The following is an 8,712-nucleotide window of genomic DNA, read 5'->3' as shown; positions in this document are numbered from 1 at the left end:
AGAAACATAAAATATTTTTAGTTTTTATGATTTTGTAATTTTTTTGGATTTTTTTTCGAAAATTATATGGAAAAGAAAATAAAGTGATTCAAAATTTTTAATCAGAATTCCAAGAATCATGCAATGTTAGTCTAAAGCTTTAGTTTTAATAAGAATTCCAGGAATCATGCAATGTTAGTCTAAAACTTCAGTCTAAAGGAATTAGACATGGCTAGCCAAGCTTCAGCACGACATTGCATTCAAGAGCTAAATTGATGAAGATCAATCAACTTTGGTGATGATAAGAACATCACCTTGAAACACTAGAATTCATTCTTCAAAATTATGAAAAATACCTAATCTAAGCAACAAGATGAACCGTCAGTTGTCCAAACTCAAACAATCCCCGGCAACGGCGCCAAAAACTTGATGTTGTTGCCGGATCAAAACTTGGCACTGTTATTGCAGGGAACAAATGCGAAACTGTTGTTAGGACATTTAATTCCCCGGCAACGGCGCCAAAAACTTGGTGCACAAAATTGTGATCATCAATGGCACCATCAACATGGTATGCTCAATTGCAATCTCAACTCTTTGATCACAACTTCGCACAACTAACCAGCAAGTGCACTGGGTCATCCAAGTTATAAACCTTATGCGAGTAAGGGTCGATCCCACGGAGATTGTTGGTATGAAGCAAGCTGTGGTCATCTTGTAAATCTCAGTCAGACAGATTCAAATGGTTATGGATGATTTATGAATTAAGCATAAAATAAAGATAGAGATACTTATGTAATTCATTGGTGAGAATTTCAGATAAGCGTATGGAAATGCTTTGTCCCTTCCGTCTCTCTGCTTTCCTATTGTCTTCATCCAATCCTTCTTACTCCTTTCCATGGCAAGCTGTATGTTGGGCATCACCGTTGTCAATGGCTACAGTCCCGTCCTCTCAGTGAAAATGTTCAACGCGCTCTGTCACAGCACGGCTATTCAGCTGTCGGTTCTCGATCATGTCGGAATAGAATCCAGTGATTCTTTTGCGTCTGTCACTAACGCCCCACAATCGCGAGTTTGAAGCTCATCACAGTCATTCAATCCTTAAATCCTAGTCAGAATACCACAGACAAGGTTTAGAACTTCCGGATTCTCAAGAATGCCGCCATCAATTCTAGCTTATACCACGAAGATTCTGATTAAGGAACCCAAGAGATATCCACTCAATCTAAGGTAGAACGGAGGTGGTTGTCAGGCACGCGTTCATAGGTGAGAATGATGATGAGTGTCACGGATCATCACATTCATCAAGTTGAGGAACAAGTGATACCTTAGAATAAGAATAAGCTGAATTGAATAGAAGAACAATAGTAATTGCATTAATACTCGAGGTACAGCAGAGCTCCACACCTTAATCTATGGTGTGTAGAAACTCCACCGTTGAAAATACATAAGAACAAGGTCTAGGCATGGCCAAGAGGCCAGCCCCCATGATCTAAGATAGCATAAGACTACTCAAAGATAGCTACCTAGATGTCTAATACAATAGCAAAAGGTTCTATTTGTAGAGAACTAGTAGCTTAGGGTTTACAAAGATGAGTAAATGGCATAAAAATCCACTTCCGGGCCCACTTGGTGTGTGCTTGGGCTGAGCATTGAAGCATTTTCGTGTAGAGACTCTTCTTGGAGTTAAACGCCAGCTTTTGTGCCATTTTGGGCGTTTAACTCCCATTCTTGTGCCAGTTCCGGCGTTTTACGCCAGAATTCTTGAGCTGACTTGGAACGCCTGTTTGGACCATCAAATCTCGAGCAAAGTATGGACTATTATACATTGCTGGAAAGCTCAGGATGTCTACTTTCCAACGCAGTTGAGAGCGCGCCAATTGGGCTTCTGTAGCTCCAGAAAATTTACTTCGAGTGCAGGGAGGTCAGAATCCAACAGCATTTGCAGTCCTTTTCAGCCCCTGAATCAGATTTTTGCTCAGGTTCCTCAATTTCAGCCAGAAAATACCTGAAATCACAGAAAAACACACAAACTCATAGTAAAGTCTAGAAAAGTGAATTTTAACTAAAAACTAATAAAAATATAATAAAAACTAACTAAAACATACTAAAAATATACTAAAAACAATGCCAAAAAGCGTATAAATTATCCGCTTATCACTACGCTTTCCCTTTATGCCTTCCAAGTGTTTGACAAAATGTTTGGTTGGATGCTAGAGTAGCCTTTTGATCATTCTTGGCTTGGAAAGAGTATTAGGCAATCTTGTGTCATGGATTCCCAACTCAAGTTGGTGACCTAGAGTTGTTAGCTAATATTATTTCCATTGACGCTAATTTTTTGCTAATTCAATTAGTAAGTTGATTAGGACTTTTGGATTGAGATTAGCTAGTCTTACTAGACTTTCTTCGAGTGTGAAGATAATATTGTACCTTCTTCCATCGTCGGGGATGACGTAATAAGATAAATTCTTGTTAATCGTTGTTATATTTGAATGACTAGGATAGAAAGCCTATATTCTCAATCTTTGCCATGAATGTCTCTCTTTATTAATTGTCTTCTTTAGTTTCTTGCTTGATTTACTTTTCTTGTCTGTTTAATTTCTTGTCCCTTTCATAAATCAAACCCCTTGCATCTTCATAGCCAATAATTGACCACTTCATTGCAATTCCTTGTGAGACGACCCGAGGTTTAAATACTTCAGTTAAATTTTCATTGGGATTTGTACTTGTGGCAAAACCAATCTTTAAAATTTGATTGAGAATTATTTGTTGGTTGAGTGCTATACTTGCAACGTGAATATTTTGTGAAATTCTAGACCGATAATAATCCTCCTATCAAATTTATGGCTCCATTGCCAGGGAGTTGCAATGGTGCTATGTTGTTGGCTATTGTGAATATATGAATATGTTTGCCTTTTGCTTGTTTATTAGTTTTTGTTAGGGTTAGGACTTTGTTGCTTATTTTGTTAGTTTTTGTTTTTGTTTGCTACTATGAATTATCATCATTTTGGCTGAGTTTGGTTACAATTGTGTTGTAGGAAATGGAAACATCAATGAGGATGTGCATCAAGGATGGAACAATTAAGGGTAGAGGAAGCCTCAATGGATTTATCACCCTTCTTGGCAACAACCCCCTGCGGTCTCTTATAGGTATAATTCCACTTCTAATGCATATCAATCTAATGGATGTAGTGACCCTCATTGTGGTTATCAACAACTACCACCATATGCCTATGAACCACCCCCTCAACCTAACTTTGAACCATCATACTCACAAGCCCCATACCACCAAACACCTCCATATGACCCTAATCCTCATCCACCATACTAACCACCGTATGAACCTTACTTAGAGCTACCACCATTCCTACACCAATACTCCCATGAACCACAAATTTCTTGATGAGCGGATAATTTATATACTTTTTGGCATTGTTTTTAGGTAGTTTTTAGTAAGATCTAGCTACTTTTAGGGATCTTTTTATTAGTTTTTATGCAAAATTCACATTTCTGGACTTTACTACGAGTTTGTGTGTTTTTCTGTGATTTCAGGTATTTTCTGACTGAAATTGAGGGACCTGAGCAAAAATCCGATTCAAGCTGAAAAAGGACTGCTGATGCTGTTAGATTCTGACCTCCCTGCACTCGGAATGGATTTTCTGGAGCTACAGAACTCCAAATGGCGCGCTCTCAACTGCGTTGGAAAGTAGACATCCAGGTCTTTCCCGCAATATATAATGATCCATACTTTATTCGAGTTTAGATGACGCAAACTCGCATTCAATTCCAGTTCCATGCTGCATTCTAGAGTAAAACGCCAGAAACACGTCACAAACCAGAGTTAAACGCCAAAAACACATTACAATTTGGTGTTTAATCCCAAGAGAAGCCTCTGCACGTGTAAAGCTCAAGCTCAGCCTAAGCACACACCAACGTGGGCCCCGGAAGTGGATTTCTGCACTAAGACTTATTTCTGTAAACCCTAGTAACTAGTCTAGTATAAATAGGACTTTTTACTATTGTATTTTCATCTTGGTATCTATCTTTGGACATTTAGTTCTTAGACCTTCATGGGGGCTGGCCATTCGGCCATGCCTGGACCATCACTTATGTATTTTCAACGGTGGAGTTTCTACACACCATAGATTATGGTGTGGAGCTCTGCTGTTCCTCGAGTATTAATGCAATTACTATTGTTCTTCTATTCAATTCATGCTTATTCTTATTCTAAGATATTCACTGCACTTCAACATGATGAATGTGATGATCCGTGACACTCATCATCATTCTCACCTATGAACGCGTGCCTGACAACCACTCCCATTCTACCTTAGATCGAGCACGTGTCTCTTAGCCTCCATTCCGATAGATCGGAGTCTTTGTGGTATAAGCTAGAATTATAGGTGGCCATTCCTAAGATCCAGAAAGTCTAAACCTTGTCTGTGGTATTCCGAGTAGGATCTGAGATGGGATGACTGTGACGAGCTTCAAACTCGCGAGTGTAGGGCGTAGTAACAGACGCAAAAGAATCACTTGATTCTATTCCAACATGATCGAGAACCGATAGATGATTAGCCGTGCTGTGACAGAGCATTTGGACCATTTTCACTGAGAGGATGGGAACTAGCCATTGACAATGGTGACGCCCTACATACAGCTTGCCATAGAAAGAAGTAAGAATGATTGGATGAAAGTAGTAGGAAAGCAGAGATTCAGAAGGAACAAAGTATCTCCATACACTTATCTGAAATTCCCACAAATGATTTACATAAGTATCTTTATCTCGATTTTATGATTTATTTATCTCTATTTTCGAAAACCATCATAACCATTTGAATCCACCTAACTCGGATTTACAAGATGACCATAGCTTGCTTCTTACTAACAATCTCCGTGGGATCGAGCCTTACTCACGTAAGGTTTATTACTAGGATAGCCCAGTGCACTTGCTGGTTAGTTGTGCGAAGTTGTGACAAAATGTGATTCACGTTTGAGAGCTCCAAGTCTTTGGCGCCATTGTTGATGATCACAATTTCATGCACCAAGTTTTTGGCGCGTTGCTGGGAATTGTTTGAGTTTGGACAACTGACGGTTCATCTTGTTGCCCAGATTAGGTAATTTTCTTTTCAAAAAGTTTTCAAAAATCTTTCAAAAATTTCAATTTGTTTTCGTTTTTCCAAAAAGAAATTTTCGAAAAAAAACCAAAAATTAATAAAATCATAAAATCAGAAAAATATTTTTGTGTTTCTTGTTTGAGTTTTGAGTCAATTTCTAAGTTTGGTGTCAATTGCATGTTTTAAAAATTTTTGCATTTTTCGAAAATTCAGGCATGTGTTCTTCATGATCTTCAAGTTATTCTTGATAAGTCTTCTTGTTTGATATTTAAATTTTCTTGTTTTGTGTCTTTTGTTGTTTTTCATATGCATTTTTGCATTCATAGTGTCTAAACATGAAAAATTTCTAAGTTTGGTGTCTTGCATGTTTTTCTTTTCTTGAAAATTTTTCAAAAATAAGTTCTTGATGTTCATCATGATCTTTAAAGTGTTCTTGGTGTTCATATTGACATTCATAATGTTCTTGCATGCATCATTGGTTTTGATCCAAAAATTTTGTGTTTTGGGTCATATTTGTGTTTTTCTCTCTCCTCATTAAAAATTCAAAAATAAAAAATATCTTTTTCTTGTTTTACTCATAAAATTTCGAAATCTTTGGGTTGACTTAGTCAAAAATTTTTAAAATAAGTTGTTTCTTGTTAGTCAAGTCAAGATTTCAATTTTAAAAATCTTATCTTTTCAAAAGCTTTTTCAAAAATCAAATCTTTTTCATTTTTTTATTATTTTCGAAAATTTTTAAAATTAATTTTCAAAATCTTTTTCTTATCTTTATTTCATGATTTTCGAAAATCTTACTAACAATTAATGTGATTGATTCAAAAATTTGAAGTTTGTTACTTTCTTGTTAAGAAAGGTTCAATCTTTAAATTCTAGAATCATATCTTTTAATTTCTTGTTAGTCAAGTAATCAATTTCAATTTTAAAAATCAAATCTTTTCCAAAATATCTTTTTCAATCATATCTTTTCAAAATATCTTTTTTAATCATATCTTTTTCAAAATCAATTTCAAAATCTTTTCTAACTTCTTATCTTTTCAAAATTGATTTTCAAATATTTTTCAACTAACTAATTGACTTTTTGTTTATTTCTTATCTTTTTCAAAACCACCTAACTACTTTTCTCTCTCTAATTTTCGAAAATTCCTCACCCTTTTTCAAAATTATTTTTAATTAACTAATTGTTTCAAATTTTAATTTTAATTTTATTTCTTCTCTTAATTTTCGAAAATCACTAACCATTTTTCAAAAATAATTTTCAAAATTCTCTCCCTCTCTATTTATTTATTCATTTACTAACACTTCTCTTCATCTTAAAATTCGAACCCTCTCTTCTCTTCTGTGTTTGAATTTTTCTCCTCCTTCTATTCTTTTCTTCTTCTACTCACATAAAAGAATCTCTATACTGTGACATAGAGGATTCCTCTTCCTTTTTTGTTCTCTTCTTTTTCATATGAGCAGGAGCAAGGACAAGAACATTCTTGTTGAAGCAGATCTTGAACCTGAAAGGACTCTGAAGAAGAAGCTAAGAAAAGCTAAAGCACAACAATCCAGAGAAAACCTTACAGAGAATCTCGAAAAAGAAAGAGACATGGCCGAACCTAATAACAATGGTGGAGGCGCAAGGAGGATGCTTGGTGATTATACTACACCTACTTCCAATTTTTATGGAAGAAGCATCTCAATCCCTACCATTGGAGCAAACAATTTTGAGCTGAAGCCTCAACTAGTTGCTCTGATGCAACAGAACTGCAAGTTCCATGGACTTCCATCAGAAGATCCCTATCAGTTTGTAACTGAATTCTTGCAAATCTGTGATACTGTTACGACTAATGGAGTAGATCCTGAAGTGTACAGGCTCATGCTTTTTCCCTTTGCTGTAAGAGACAGAGCTAGAACATGGTTGGACTCACAACTTAAAGATAGCCTGGACTCTTGGGATAAGCTGGTCACGGCCTTCTTGGCCAAGTTCTTTCCTCCTCAAAAGTTGAGCAAGCTTAGAGTGGATGTTCAGACCTTCAAGCAAAAAGATGGTGAATACCTCTATGAAGCTTGGGAAAGATATAAGAAGTTGACCAAAAAGTGTCCTTCTGGCATGCTTTCAGAGTGGACCATTTTAGATATATTCTATGATGGTCTATCTGAGCTTTCTAAGATGTTACTGGACCATTCTGCAGGTGAATCCATTTACCTAAAGAAAACGTCTGTAGAAGCTCAAGAACTCATTGACATGGTTTCAAATAACCAATTCATGTACACTTCTGAGAGGAATCCTGTGAGTAATGAGACGCCTCAGAAAAGGGGAATTCTTGAAATTGATACTTTGAATGCCATATTGGCTCAGAAAAAAATGTTGACTTAGCAAGTCAACATGGTTTCTCAGAGTCTGAATGGATAGCAAAATGCATCCAACAGTATTAAAGAGGCATCTTCTGAAGAAGAAGCTTATGATCCTGAGAACCCTGCAATAGCAGAGGTGAATTACATGGGTGAACCCTATGGAAGCACCTACAATTCCTCATGGAGAAATCATCCAAATTTCTCATGGAAGGATCAACAAAAGCCTCAACAAGGCTTTAATAATGGTGGAAGAAATAGGTTTAGCAATAGCAAGCCTTTTCCATCATCTTCTCAGCAACAGACAGAGAATTCTGAGCAAAGCCTCTCTAGCTTAGCAAACATAGTCTCTGATCTATCTAAGGCCACTTTAAGTTTCATGAGTAAAACAAGGTCCTCCATTAGAAATTTGGAGGCACAAGTGGGTCAACTAAGTAAGAAAATTACTGAAATTCCTCCTAGTACTCTCCCAAACAATACAGAAGAGAATCCAAAAAGAGAGTGCAAGGCCATTGATATAATCAATATGGCCGAATGCACAAAGGAGGAGAAGGACGTGAATCCCAGTGAGGAAGACCTCCTGGGACGTCCTCTGAACAAAAAGGAGTTCCAAACTGAGGAACCTAAGGAATCTGAGGCTCACCTAGAGACCATAGAGATTCCATTGAACCTCTTTTTACCATTCATGAGCTCTGAGAACTATTCTTCCTTTGAAGAGGATGAGGATGTAACTGAAGAGCAAGTTTCTCAATATCTAGGGGCCATCATGAAGCTGAATGCCAAGTTGTTTGGTAATGAGACTTGGAAAGGTGAACCTCCCTTGCTCATTAGCGAACTAGATACATGGGTGACGTTAGGATTTTTGCTAGCAAAGAGTTTTATAAAAATAGTCGTGTTGTAGATATAGTTTCTAAACCAACAAAAATCCTTTCGTGCAAACGTTTTGGTTGTCACAAGTAACAAACCCCTAAATAAATTGATAACCGAAGTATTTAAACCTCGGGTCATCTTCTCAAGGAATTGCAGGGAAGTATGTTCTTATTATTGGTTATGGAGATTGTAAATTGGGGTTTTGAGAATGAAGAATAAATATGGCAAATAATTTAAATGACAATTAAAATAAATAAATACTGTAAAGCAAACTTTTGGCAAGGTATGAGAAATTGGAAGTCCAGACTTTGTTATTCTTAGCAATAATAATGAAAGTTGAATCTTAATTCCACTTAGTTAACCTTTGCTAAAGCAAAGGAAAGTCAAGGGACAAATTAGTTTGACCTTTGAATCCTAT

At 36.5% G+C, this 8,712-nt stretch overlaps 1 non-coding gene across 1 annotated transcript; it reads right to left on the bottom strand.

The window, feature by feature from the left end:
- Positions 1 to 7,080: 7,080 nt before the first annotated feature.
- Positions 7,081 to 7,184, bottom strand: LOC127746002 (small nucleolar RNA R71). The gene has a single exon (XR_008007623.1). It is a non-coding gene; the product is annotated as a small nucleolar RNA R71 (small nucleolar RNA).
- Between the last annotated feature and the right edge of the window lie 1,528 nt (positions 7,185 to 8,712).

This window comes from Arachis duranensis, chromosome 3, assembly GCF_000817695.3.
Source record: "Arachis duranensis cultivar V14167 chromosome 3, aradu.V14167.gnm2.J7QH, whole genome shotgun sequence".
In the NCBI taxonomy this organism is placed as follows: domain Eukaryota; kingdom Viridiplantae; phylum Streptophyta; class Magnoliopsida; order Fabales; family Fabaceae; genus Arachis; species Arachis duranensis.
This window is presented reverse-complemented; position numbering and strand designations above follow the sequence as displayed.